Source organism: Salvelinus alpinus, chromosome 4 (assembly GCF_045679555.1).
Source record: "Salvelinus alpinus chromosome 4, SLU_Salpinus.1, whole genome shotgun sequence".
NCBI lineage: Eukaryota > Metazoa > Chordata > Actinopteri > Salmoniformes > Salmonidae > Salvelinus > Salvelinus alpinus.
The window spans coordinates 70,906,516-70,921,804 of record NC_092089.1 but is presented as its reverse complement, the minus strand read 5'-3'; the positions used below and the strand labels follow the sequence as shown (position 1 = coordinate 70,921,804).

Genomic DNA, 15,289 nt, shown 5'->3' with positions numbered 1-15,289 from the left:
TTTCATTTTTTATACATTTGCAAACAATTATAGAAACCTGTTTTTGCTTTGTCATTATTGGGGTATTGGTAGGCTATTGGGGGGCAGGTAGCCTAGTGGTTAGAGCGTTGGGCTAGTAACCAAAAGGTTGCTGGATCGAATCCCCGAGCTGAGAAGGTAAAAAACTGTCATTCTGTCCCTGAGCAAGGCAGTTAACCCACTGTTCTCTGGATGCCGAAGACGTGGATGTCGATTATGGCAGCCTGCCGCACTTCTCTACAGTATCAATTGCTGTGATGGTGAAGTGGTTCGTTAATAACTAATCAGACCTATTTGGGGGTAGAAACACCATAGTCACAAACTTTTTGAACAGCCCATCCCTCTGATAAGGACGAAGGTATGAGATGTTGTAGTGGTGGTTTGCATGCTAGCGTTTTAGTCCATCCGATGTCAACTCTTTTTCTCCTAATATCAGCTGTCATCGCCCAGATGCGATGACATCATTTGTCAATCTTGTCCTATGGGCTGTGACATCACGTGCCAATTGTTGGCTGGATTCTATAGGCTGCGTGACGCAAATGCAGGTCACTGATTATGTTAAGGGGAATATGCCATCCTCTTCTAGATCATTTTGACAGACATGCCATGAATGTGGACATGTCTTGTGTGTATGAGAGAGAGAGAGATAGAGAGAGAGAGCATGTTTGAGATTGGGGTCAGATGAGGAATTTCTATTATTTTTCTGTCACGACTTTCTTCTCAACTCAGTCAGTTAACCTATGACCCCTCAAGTCCTCCATCCCAGAATGCACCATGTCGACGCTGAGTGGCCATTTTCCCATAATCCTCTTCTCTCATACATTTTTCTCCCTCTGATACACCTGCTTTGATCAGCTTTGAGTCACTGAGACAGTTTTCTCTGATCAGGATGTGGGCCTCTAGCTAAGTACTGTAGCCACTTAAACCCAGTTAACCATTAACCATTGAAGCCCAGCACCAACCCAGTTTGAAGGTTTTCAAGCACATCGTCTCTGATGAGTGTAGCCTTTCATAGTTGAGAGATCTCAGTTCATCAGAGCACCAAGGCACCATACAAAGACATCTTCAAACACCAGAACAGGGGAATTATTTATTTATTCATGATAATTTTTTACATTTTAGTCATTTAGCAAACACTCTTATACAGTGCAACTGAAGGTTAATGCATTCGTCTTAAGTTAACTAGGTGAGACAACCACATATCACAGTGTTGTAGTAACACTGTACCATTAGCGTAGCCTTGCTGTATTAATTAGTGGACGTATAGCCTATAACAGCTACTGTTAGAGTACAACTTTGAGTGAGACAATATTCTGTGCATTTCCTTTGAAGCTGGGTGATTTGAGCTTCGATGGCCCTCGTTAGCCTCTCGTGTCTAATCCTTCAAATAACAAACAGATTAAGATTAACCCGCAGGGGAAAGAGGGGAAGAAGACTGTTTTACTTATTTATCCTCCTTTACTCAGTCAAATTCAGCATTTACTAATTATGGGACAAACAAGAACAGCAGCAACATCAACAATAGCAGCAGCAAACAACCAGAGAACAAGAGAAGCAAATAGGGTAAACACACACACACACACACACACACACACACACACACACACACACACACACACACACACACACACACACACACACACACACACACACACACACACACACACACACACACACACACACACAGCAGCTGCCCCCCATAGGCTGGGAAGGGAACCGGCATGCAGGTATTTTATCCCGCGAGACTTCCCTTTTCCAAGTCATTAGAGTGAACGGGAGCCTCTCAGAGGCAGCAGCTGTCTGGCCCATGGCACCAAGTGGAGCGGAAAATCCATATAATTTCATTGTGATAATCAGCCTCCCCTTTCCCGACCACTTCCACGGAACGAAGAGCGGAGAAGAAAGGAATAAAAATACAAAAGAAAGAATGTGCACTTTAGACATGGTTTCCCACAGTAGCTCGCTCTCTCTCTGTGACTCTCTAATTTAAGGCACACTGTTATTCTTAACAGTAACTGTGTCTGTCACCCATGAAGCATGTATGGTTGCTCTAGCTAAGAGTAAATGCCATAATCCATTATCAGATTAACTCTTTCCCTTCAATGGTTTAACCTCCTTGTGCATAGAAAGCACAACACACACACACACATACACACACATCCATCAGTGTGATCTGGGAGGAGTTGATTTGTGTGTTTTCATGTGATTCTGTGTTCTCTGGGAGATAAATCATTTATTCTTCCTCTGTCTCTCACTCTCTCTGTGTCTGCGTCTCTATGTCTGTCAGAAATGTCTCCTTTTGTGACAATTTTGACTTGCTGTGGGAGCAGCCAACCTCTTTAAAAGAAACGGGATTCACCCCAACTGCAGGGGTTCCAGGATTATGTCCATCAACACAACACACTACTTAAGAGACTGACGGTCTGGGTTTGGTAGCCCTCCAGTCCTCCCTGTCATAACAAGCAACAGGGGAATACAAGTGCAGTCAATGTAAGTAACCTAATCTATGTTCCTTTAACTGTTAGCTCTGAGGGTATTGTCTGCAATAATTATATGCCCATAGAATTGAATTTCACTGTATGCACTGAAGCGATCTGTATCTGTATGCACTGAGCCTTTTTTTAGAGGCCTGAGAAACAAGGTTAATTAAATTAACAACTTTCTAACGTCAGAAAACATTAATATTCTGACCATCTCTGAAACACACTTAGATAATTCATTAGATGATTCAGTAGGAGCTATACATGGTTATAGTTGAAGTTGGAAGTTTACATACACCTTAGCCAAATACATTTAAACTCAGTTTTTCACAATTCCCACAATTCCAAGCACTTTATTTTAAGAATGTGAAATGTCAGAATAAAAGTAGAGAGAAGGATTTATTTCAGCTTTTATTTCTTTCATCACATTCCCAGTGGGTCATACGTTTACATAGAGTCAATTAGTATTTGGTAGCATTGACTTTAATTTGTTTAACTTGGGTCAAACATTTCAGGTAGCCTTCCACAAGCTTCCCACAATAAGTTGGGTGAATTTTTGCCCATTCCTCCTGACAGAGCTGGTGTAACTGAGTCAGGTTTGTAGGCCTCCTTGCTTGCACACAATTTTTAGTTCTGCCCACACATTTTCTATGGGATTGAGGTCAAACCGTAGTCTGGCTTTTTATGGCGGGTTTGGAGCAGTGGCTTCTTCCTTGCTGAGTGGCCTTTCAGGTTATGTCGATATAGGACTCGTTTTACTGTGGATATAGATACTTTTGTACCTGTTTCCTCCAACATCTTCACACGGTCCTTTGCTGTTGTTCTGGGATTGATTTGCACTTTTCTCACCAAAGTACTTTAATCTCTAAGAGACAGAACGCGTCTACTTCCTGAGCGGTATGACGGCTGCATGGTCCCATGGTGTTTATACTTGCGTACTATTGTTTGTACAGATGAACGTGGTACCTTCAGGCGTTTGGAAATTGCTCCCAAGGATGAACCAGACTTGTGGAGGTGTACAATTTTTTTCTGAGGTCTTGGCTGATTTCTTTACATTTTCCCATAATGTCAAGCAAAGAGGCACTGTGTTTGAAGGTAGGCCTTGAAATACATCCACAGGTACACCTCCAATCGACTCAAATGATGTCAGTTAGCCTATCAGAAGCTTCTAAAGCCAAGACATAATTGTCTGAAATTTTCCAAGCTGTTTAAAGGCACAGTCAACTTAGTGCATGTAAACTTCTGTCCCACTGGAATTGGGATACAGTGAATTATAAGTGAAATAATCTGTCTGTAAACAATTGTTGGAAAAATTACTTGCATCATGCACATAGTAGATGTCCTAACCGACTTGCCAAAACTATAGTTTGTTAACAATAAATCTGTGGAGTGGTTGAAAAAGGAGTTTTAATGACTCCAACCGAAGTGTATGTAAACTTCTGACTTCAACTGTAAAGAGAAGATAGAAATGCAAATGGAGGCAGTGTTGCCAAGTATGTCCAGAGTCATATTCCTGTTAGGCTGAGAGAGGATCTCATGTCAGATGACGTAGAAGTAACATGGCTACAGATTCATCTGCCTCACCTAAAGCTTATTCTCGCACAGAAGATGCTATTGACCACCAAGTGCTAAAAGTCAGTATTTGGACTATATGTGTGAAATGCTCGTGTGATTTGCATGTGCATGTGATTTCAACAGAGAGGTGTATTTTCTAGGTGACCTAAAAATTGACTAGTTGTCATCAAGCTGTCCACTCAAAAATAAGCGTCAAACTGTAACCGATGCCTGCAACATGGTTCAGGTTATCAGTCAACCTACCAGGGTACTTACAAAAAGAACAGGAAGTAAATCATCCATGCGTATTGATCACATCTTTACTAATGCTGCAGAAATCTGCTCTAAAGCACTATCCACACCACATTGATAATAATTTAGCCATATCTAGAAAAAACAAAGCTCCCAAGACTGGACCTAAAATTGTGTATAAGCGATCATACAAGAGGTTTTGCAATGATTCCTATGACAAAGATGTGAAAAATATTTGTTGGTCTGATGTATGTTGAGGAACAACCTGACGCTGCACTTGAAGCATTTTTGAAACTGCATCTTCCTGTTACAGATAGGGATGCACCCAACAAGAAACGGACTGTTAGAACTGCCAAATCCCCATGAATAGATGGTGAATTGAAAAACTGTATGGCTGAGAAGGATGAGGCAAAGGGAATAGCAAATCATTCTGACAACACAGCACACTGGCAAACATACAGTAAATTGAGAAATCAGGAAACTAAACTCAACAAAAAGAAGAAGAAACTGTGCTATGGAACAAAGATGATATAAAGAGCAATCTGGAGTACTTAAAAAAAATTATAGGCAAAAAAGCGAACTCAGCTCCATTCTTCATTGAGGCAGATGGCTTGTTCATAACAAAAGCTTTTGATATTGCCAACCACTTTAATAACTTTTTTTGTTGACAAGATTAGCAAACTTAGGTATGATAGCAAACATCAAATGCTGAGCCTTCATATTCTTGCACAACATACCAAATAATGAAAGACAAGCACTGTAGTTTTGAGTTTCGCAAAGTGGGTGTGAAAGAGGTGAATTCTTTGTCGTTACATCTATAAATAAGGACAAGCCACCTGGTACCGACAACATGGACGGTAAAGTGCTGAGGTTGGTAGCGGAATACATTTTGACTTCATATGAAGCCTAGAAGATGGTGTGTGCCATCAGGCCTGGAGAAAGGACAAGGTTATTCCACTGTCCAAGAATAGCAGAGCACCCTTTAATGGTTCAAACAGCCAACCAATCAGCCGGTTACCATTGTAAAAAAATATATATTTGACCAAATACAAAGTTATTTTGCAGAAAACAAATTAAACAACAGATTTTTTGCATGCTTATAGGGAAGGGCACTCAACATGCTCGCACTGACACAAATGACTGATGATTGGCTGAAAGAAATTGATAGTATGAAGTTTGTGGGAGCTGTTTTGTTAGACTTCAGTGCAACTTTTGATATCATTGATTATAACCTATTGCAAAAAAAACGTAGGTGTTATGGATTTGCATCCTCTGCCTTATAATGGATTGAGAGTTACCTATCTAATAGAACACAGAGGGTTTTCTTTAATGGAAGCCTCTCTAACGCTAATGCAGTTGAGTGTGGTGTACCGCAGGTCAGCCGGCTAGGGGCATTATTGTTTTCTGTTTTTACAAATGACCGTCCACTGACCTTGAATAAAGCCTATGTGTCTATGTACGCTGAACAGTACACAGTATAAATAACTGACACCATTAACATAGAGCTCCAGTCAGTTTTAGAATGGGTAACTAGCAATAGGCTGGTGCTAAATATCTCAAACTAAAAGCATTGTTTTTGGGACAAATCACTCACTCAACGCTAAACCTCATTTAGATCTATTATTGAATAATGTGGTGACTGAGCAAGTTGAGGAGGCAAGACTGCTGGGTGTAACCCTAGATAACAAGCTGTCATGGTCAAAACATGTAGACTCAATGGTTTCGTAAATGGGAAGAGGTCTGTCCATGATAAGGCATTGCTCTGCTTTCTTGACATCTCAGTCAACCTACAGGTCGTAGTTTTGTCTCAGCTGGACTACTGACCTGGTGTATGGTCATGTGTGGCAAAGAGGGACATACAGTACCAGTCAAAAGTTTGGACACATTCAAGGGTTTTTCTTTATCTTTACTGTTTTCTACAATGTAGAATAACAGTGAAGACATCAAAACTATGAAATAGCACTCTGCAGCAGAGGTAACTCTGGGTCTTCTTTTCCTGTGGCGGTCTTCATGAGAGCCAGTTTCATCGTAGCGCTTGATTGTTTTTGCGACTGCACTTGAAGAAACTTAAAGTAATGATGGACTGTCGTTTCTCTTTGCTTATTTGAGCTGTTATTGCCATGATTAGAGCTTGTAAGTAAGCATTTAACTGTTGTATTCGGCGCACGTGACAAATAAACTTTGATTTGATTTGATATGGACTTGGTCTTTTACCAAACAGGGCTATCTTCTGTATACCACCCCTACCTTTTCACAACACAACTGATTGGCTCAAATGCATTAAGAAAGAAAGAAATTCCACAAATTAACTTTTAACAAGGCACACCTGTTAATTGAAATGCATTCCAGGTGACTACCTCATGAAGCTGGTTGAGAGAATGCCAAGAGTGTGCAAAGCTGTCATCAAGGCAAAGGGTGGCTACTTTGAAGAATCTAAAATATATTTTGATTTGTTGAACACTTTTTTGGTTACTACATGTTTCCATGTGTGCTATTTTATAGTTTCGATGTCTTCACTATTATTCTACAATGTCGAAAATAGTAAAAAAAAAAAAATATCCTTGAACGAGTAGGTGTGTCCAAACTTTTGACTGGTACTGTAGGTCAATTCCAGTTGGTCCAGAACAGAGCAGCACGAATTGCACTTAGATGTTCTCTTGGCTCAAAGCTGAGGAGAGATTGACTGCATCATTATTGGTCTTTGTGCGAGGTGTTGATGTGTTAAAGGTACCAAACTGTCTCTTCAAGCAGTTGGCACACAGTTTAGACAGTCATCGGGTACAACACAAGACATGCAATCAGAAGTCCCTTCACAGTCCCCAAGTCCGGAACACAGGCTGGGAAACGCACAGTATTAAATAGAGCCATGTCTACATGGAACTCTCTGCTAGCTAGCAATAAAACTAAATAAAAAAACTGATTAAAGAACACATTACGGCACAACGGGGACTGTGAAGAGACACAGTCATGTTTAAATATTCGGTATTGTAATTTGCACTATATTATGTATTGTATTATATAGGTGGGTGGCCTTGCCCGAGCCTTGGCTTGTTCGAGACGGAATGGCTAATAGGGAAAGAGCCATCTCCTGTTTCTGAAGCGTGAGGCAGAGGCAGGAGATTATGTATTGTTATGTAGTGTTCTGTAGTATTATGTAATGTTATGTAGTGTTATGTAGTGCATTTATTGTTTCCTGTTTGGACCCCAGGAAGGGGATCTTAATAAAATACTAAATAATAATACTCCCTATCTCTCTTTGAGGAGGTTGGCACCTCGCTGTGCCCCTTGGGGTGCCACAAGTAGGAGCTGAGGTTGGCGCTGCGTCTGGGCTCTCTGCTCTGCTGCAAACCCAGTTATGCCACACTAATCCTGATGCTGTGCCCGGTTCTCTCACCTGCTACACGTATGCATGAGCGGGTGCACACACACACACACACACACACACGCCCATGCAAACACACACACAATTGAGACAGTTCCCAGTTCTCCCACCTGGTGGTCACTCTGTGTCTCTGTTGGTTGTTCTCTCACACTGTGAAACACTGTCAGTCATGGTGCCGCTCACACTCACTGGCCACGGTACATTAGAGAAGTGAGTGACCATGGGAACAGAGAGAGAGAGAGAGAGAGAGAGAGAGAGAGAGAGAGAGAGACTGTATGTGTTTCCCAGAGTGTGGTGTGGCCTTAGAGTAAAGCCCATGGGGGACTGCTGGGCTGCAGTGTGTTTGGGTGGGACATGTCAGGCAGTCCCTGTCAGGGGCTCTCAGAGTCTGTGTGTAGTGACACATCATAGAGTCAGAACACTGAGGTTGACTAACTGATGGAACGTGACAGGGTGAACATCAACATAGAAGATCAGTCTTAGACAGACAGAGAGAGAGAGAGACAGAGGAGAGATGGATTGATGGTGAGAGGAGGGAGGGGGTAAAGATTAAACAGAAAAAACACACCCAGGCACAGGCATGCACAAACTCTCTCTCTCTGAATTCAATTCAATTCAGTAGACTTTATTGACATGGCAAGTTAAATGAATTACATTGTCAAAGTATGCATATAACAAAGAATGGTGGGACCAACATAAATAATGCAACAATAATAATACTCCCTCTCTCTGCCGTGTCAGAAAAAAGGTCAGAAGAGGTTTAAGTTCAGTCTGCTGTGAGATTCCCAAAGCACAGAGTCAGCCATCCTTCCCTCTTCCCCCTGAAGCCCCTTGTCCCATAGTAAAGAACTTCCTCTCTAAGTAGGCTACATGCAGCTGTCAATCAATAAAGAACGAGATAAGGCTCTAGCACCACTCACTCTTCTCTTGGAGGACAGGCTGACCCTTAACCTTTTATCGGCATCCCTTAGGAGGAAGAACTGGTAGACGTGTGTCATATATTTTATCAAATGAAAGCTACAGAGAATGACATCCAGCCAGACTTCACTGCTTTTAGCGAGCCCTAGTGGACGGTCTGTGACCTGCATGTGGAGAACCACGGCGAGAAGCAGACAAGCGAACTGCAGAGAAAATACATCTCACCCCAGCAGCTGCTAAGCGTCAAAATGTGATTTTCTTGGTGAGAAATGTCAGAAGTTCATGTTCACTATACGCATGACTGTTGGATAACCTATATATGCTAAAGTTATATCATACTGTTTTCTGAACTATTTCCAATTCCTCCTTATCTTTCCCATAGTGGCAAATAATATAGCCTAGCTTTATCAGACTACCAAGCTAACTCCCGGTATCTCAGAATATTATCACAACAACAGGTAGACTACAGTTTTAGTCTACAGTTTCCTCACAGGTGCGCACCCTCGCCTGGTAATCTGCCCAGTGCTGTGGATCCGTAGACGTTCCTCTGATTGGTTTAGGATCCTGTGGTTATGTTGAAGATGGCAAAATCTTAGTAAAGGGTTGCATTTAAGTTCTAACGTTAAGTAAACAAAATACAGTTCTATACATAAATATGTATACATCGTTTTGATTCCTGGATGGAGAGGAAGTTAGGGCTGACAGATGGGGAGCCAGAGGGTGAATCAACTCTAGCTGCAGGTTAAGGGTCACACACACACACACACACACACACACACACACACACACACACACACACACACACACACACACACACACACACACACACACACACACACACACACACACACACACACACACACACACACACACACACACACACACACAATATTTAAAGTGCAGGAGAGACAGACAGAGACCACCAAAAGACACATACTTTTTTCAGCTATACACATCTCTTCATGAGGGGTTTCAGTTGAGTAGCCAGCTCTCTAGCCTGTCTCTGTGGCGCCCACCCCCATTGTTCAACTGTTTGTAATCAGATTCATATTCCACAACCCCTTCTTATGCAACCACAGTAAACACTATCTACATGCTAAATTAAAGTTAGAGACCATTAGTCTATGGCGCTTAAGAATTTATATTGGAAATAATTGTTTAATTGACAGCTGGTGATAAAATGATTGTTTCTTATTAAGATCTTATACATAACTTAAAGTGAAGATTCTATTCTACGCCACCTCTTCCTCTCTTCTCCCCTGTTCCAGGGGTACCAGCGCTGGGTCCGGCCCATCCAGCATGCCAACGACACGGTCACAGTACGCTTCGGACTCAAGATCTCACAGCTGGTGGACGTGGTGAGGATGCACACTACACTACACACAGCACACACAAGCAAGGAATTGAAGCGAAACGCACACACACGCCACTCGCATGCTAAACGCCCCCACACACAGTGACGAAAGACCGTACCGTACAAACAAACAATGAAAGACACAAAGGATTCTAAATATCTTGTCTGAATGGCTTGAGCCATGTACTTTTTAAGCCAGAATTATAATTCTGTTCATGTTGCTGAAACAAAACGAGCACTGCCAGTGAAACAGCCCCATTCTGCTGAGCTGTCCAAGGTCCTGACGTAAAGCTGTTGGCCTCCATAGAACTTCCATCTAGCTTTTTCTCTCCTTTTATAGACCTCACAGAACACGCTCTTTTTCAGGGCCAGATGTGATAGGCTGAGATGGGTTAGCTATTCTGTCAGAGAACACAAGCAGCTAATGGAACAGTCCCAGTCATGGTGTTAAATATTATCCTCACCTACACACACAGCAGGTGTCACACCCTGGCCTTAGTTATCTTTGTTTTCATTATTATTTTAGTTAGGTCAGGGTGTGACATGGGGTATGTATGTGTTTTTGTAGTGTCTAAGGGTTGTTGTATGTGTATGGGGCAGTGTCTAGTGTAGTTGTCTATGTAAGTCTATGGTTGCCTGAGTGGTTCTCAATCAGAGACAGATGTCTTTCATTTGTCACTGATTGGGAGCCATATTTAAGGCAGCCATAGGCATCATGCGTTTGTGGGTAATTGTCTATGTCTATGTTCTATGTTGCATGTGTGCACTTAGTTCTTCTTAGCTTCACGATCGGTTGTTTTGTTCATTTTGTAAGTGTTTGTTTTTTCCTTCATTAAAAGAAGATGTCTTATTTTTCACACGCTGCGTTTTGGTCCTCCATTCAAAGTCAAGACGATCATGACAGCAGGCTATGTATTCGTCTCTGTCTCTCTGAGGGTATAGGGGGAGAGGCCTGTGGTATGTAATTATCAAAAAGGGTTGTTGTGAATACGAACTGATGTTATCACACCATAGAGAAAGAGAATGAAAGGAGGAGAGATGAGGTTGGAAAATTTAATAGAACAAGGAGGATGGGGAAAGAGCGAGAGGTGAAACACAGGAGAAAGAGGTATGGTGAGCTAGTGAGAGAAGTGCTCTGCGCCAGGCTGATGAGTGGTACCAGTGTTGCTAGGTGTCTGTCCTGTATTAGGTTACAGTTCACCTCTGGACTATGTGATCCCCACAACCTCAAACTCAATCAGACAGCTGATCCCTGCTACTTATACACTTTTCTTCCACGCTCCCTCTCATTTTCTCTCCTTCTGTCAAAGTCTTGCTTACCAGTGTGGTCCTTTTCTTACATTTAATTGAATATTACAATAGCATGATTTTGTGCACGCTATTGGTGTGCGTGTGTGTGCGCTCCATTCAAATGAGATGGAATAATGAACAAGGAATTTAAGCAATTTGGCCTCAAACAGACATGATTCTGACCTGGATGTCTACTCTACATGATATCTTGGTCTCTGTCTGTCTCAGGATGAGAAGAACCAGCTGATGACTACTAATGTGTGGCTGTGGCAGGTGAGGAGGAAAAGAGGTTGCAGCCTGTTTTCCATAGATGAGGATAGATAGTAATATGTCCCTCAACAGGAGTGGCTAGATGATAAACTACGATGGAACCCTGAGGACTATGGTGGGATCACATCGATCGGAGTTCCGTCTGAGACAATCCGACTGCCCGACATCGTGCTCTATGAGAAGTAAGCTCTATGATATGTCACATATTATGATGAGCACCATTAAGCATAATGTCTTCAGACAAGACAGAGTTACATCCACCTATTTTCCCACTAATGGTTCACATTAATAGACCGTTTTGTTTGATGTTTTCCTAAAATTTATTTATTTATATGTATTTATTTATATGCACAATAACCCTAACTCTTATTACTCCCGTCCCCCAGTGCTGACGGGCGGTTTGAGGGCTCCCTGATGACCAAAGCCATCGCTAAGTCTAACCGTAGGATCACGTGGACCCCTCCGGCCAGCTACAAGTCAGCCTGCACTATGGACGTCACCTTCTTCCCCTTCGACAGACAAAACCGCTCCATGAAGTTTGGATCCTGGACATACGATGGTAACATGGTGGACATGATCCTGTTAGGTGATTATGTAGACAGGAAGGACTTCTTCGACAACGGAGAGAGGGAGATCCTGAACGCCACGGGGGCCAGAGTAAACCGGCGGGACGCGAGGTATTCCTTCCCCTTTATAACGTACTCGTTCATTCTGAAACGTCTCCCGCTGTTCTATACACTCTCTTATTATTCTGTGTCTCGGTCTGTCGTTCCTGACCGTGCTGGTGTTCTATCTTCTGTCGGATGAAGGGGAGAAGCTCTCTCTCTCTCTCTCTCTCTCCACCTCCGTCCTTGTGTCGCTCACTGTGTTCCTCCTTGTCATAGAAGAGATCATCCCATCTTCCTCCAAGGTCATCCCTCTCATCAGGGAGTATCTCCTCTTCATTATGATCTTCGTATCTCTCCATCATCGTCACGGTGTTGGTCATCAACGTGCACCACCGCTCCTCAACCTCCTACCACCCCATGTCCCCCTGGGTTCGCTCCCTCTTCCTTCAGAGGCTACCCAGAATGCTGTGCATGTGGGCCACACTGATAGGTACCACTATCCAGAGCTGGCACCGGAGAGCCCAGAGCTGAAGCCCTGGTCTGGGGGCTGGAGAGGGGATCAGAGGGAGAGCGGGTAGACCCATGTACAGAGTCTTCTGGAGGGGAAAGAGGATGAGAGTCAGGCCTGGGTCACCGTGCTGGAGAGAGCTACGTATTCAGTGCGCTACATCAGCCGCCATTTCCGCAAGAAACACTTTATCAGCGAGGTGGGTCACAATGCTATATGTTTGAATCAACAAGATATGTAGTGTAATGCCATGTAAATAATTATATAATCATCAGCTGAGTTTTCCTGCTTTTCCTGTTCTCCTCATTCCAGGTTGTGCGGGACTGGAAGTTTTTTGCTCAGGTTCTGAACAGGATATTTCTGTGGGCCTTCCTCACCGTGTCGATCCTGGGGACCATCCTCATTTTTACCCTGCATATATTCCTTAGTACCCCTCCCCAGTCCGGACCCAGCACCCCACTTTAAATCATCACCCCTCCCTCGTTGGGAAACCAGCACCCCCCCTCTAACTAATTTCCCTCCCCAGTCCGGACCCCCCCCCCCCCCCCCCCCCCACCACCACTAACTCAGCACCCCCTGCCGATTCACCCTCTGATGCTAATTCCCCAAACTGAAACTGAGGCCAGGACACCCTACCAACAATTTAACCCTGACCTCCAGCCTGGATCTATAGCCCCTCCGTCTCCAGTTTCTCCTGAACTTTTCAGCCAACTTGCTATGGTTAGACGCCAACCCCATACTGTTGAGCTATGCCCTGCCTTCCCCTGCCACACTTTGAGTCAGAATAGCACATCACCTTGCTATAGAGCCTTTACTCACATTTACATATTACACTGACAGAGTTCACTCACTGCACAGACAATGAATTACAAATATTAGCTTGTCTCAAAGCCACAAATTCTTAAGCACAAACTTTGACTGAAATACTTTGAATTAGTGTAATATTTACAATATATTCTTTGTAGTTACTGTATGTACCAACAACATTTTACATAGTTCTGCCTGACTTCTTCTCAATAGACTCCTCAAAACCATTATCAGCTTGTGACCCAACTATTGTGGTCTTAGTTAGTGTAACTTGGTTCGTCTGTGAGTAGAATGGCGGCGGCATCCAGGCCACTCTGATTGGACGATCAGTGTTCTATTTGTGTTCGTCGAGGGACCTCATTAGCAAGGGATTGTTTGGGTTCTGTTTTTTTGTTTGTTTGATTTGGGTTTTGTGTCCTTTGACTTTTATTTCATACTAGTTTGAGCACTTTAGCAACTAGTTAATTATAATAAGTTATTATTCAAGTACAATGTATAGACAACTTCCCCCCCCCCCCCCCCACTGAGGTCACGTATGTGATTACTGTTAATGAGTATGAGAGCAACACAGTGAATCAACTCTACAAACAATTGTTCCGGATGTACGTCAAATCAGAATAAAGATATTTTGAATAATAGAAGTTTGTTTTTCATCATGCAGTATTGAATGTCTAAATCCCTTAATTTGGATTAGCTTGGAACTGTTTAGAACGCACAGCGTGATGCGGATGTTACAGACAAGATGAACGTGATAGTTTTAAGTGTAGCATTATTTTATTCCACTAGGGGGCAACCTTGGTATGACAATGATTGTCAGGTGTCTCCTACCCAGCTAAGTTTTTGCTGTAGGCCTAAATATGGGAGATATTTATTTTGTCTGTCAATCCTTTGGTCCTGAATCTTCACAATATGTAATACATGTTGCTGTCTCTCACACATATATTCCCTCTTTTCTTCCCAAATGCCACCACATTGGTGCATTCTTCCTCAGAAGAAGTGGTCGAGAAAGGATTTGAAACTGGCGAAGGCAGCTGTGTTTGGAGGCATGGTGCATCGCTACCAAGCGAAATGGGAACAGGTACAGGCCACTATTTGGGTATAATTCCTGTCCCTTTGGTGAGATTTGTGGCGTCCCAGTTTATTTGTATTTCACATTTTTTTAGGGGGTAGATCATCTTTAATATTGCAAATTGTGGCTTCTATGAATGCACAGTCCCTTCGGAAAGTATTCAGACTTTTCCCACATTTTATTACGTTGGAGTCTTATTCTAAAATTCCCTCATCAATCTACACAACACCCCACAATGACAAAGCACATTTTTTTTAGACATGTTTGCTTATTTATTAAAAAATAAAAAAACTGAAATATTACATTTACATAAGTATTCAGACCCTTTACTCAGTACTTTGTTGAAGCACCTTTGACAGCGATTACAGCCTTGAATCGTCTTGGATATGACACTATTTTATTTACTTAACCTTTATTTAACTAGACAAGTCAGTTAAGAACAAATTCTTATTTATGACGGCCTACCAAAAGGCAAAAGGCCTTCTGCGGGGGCTGGGATTAAAAATGTAAATAAATAAAAAATATAAGGCAAAGCATACATCACGACAAGAGAGACAACACAATACAAAGAAATACCTAAGACAACAACATAGAATGGTAGCAACACAACATGACAACATGGTAGCAACACAACATGGCAGCAGCACAGATTACAAACATTATCGGGCCCAGACAACTGCACAAAGGGCAAGAAGGGTGAGAACAATAAATCACGCAAAGCAGCCACAACTGTCAGTAAGAGTTTACTCAACTGACACTAGAATCTTGGCACAACTGTA

General features: G+C 42.5%; 1 pseudogene; it reads left to right on the top strand.

Annotated features, from left to right (window-relative positions):
- Window positions 1-5,154: 5,154 nt before the first annotated feature.
- LOC139572646 (neuronal acetylcholine receptor subunit non-alpha-2-like) lies at window positions 5,155-12,878 on the top strand (annotated as a pseudogene).
- Window positions 12,879-15,289: the final 2,411 nt, after the last annotated feature.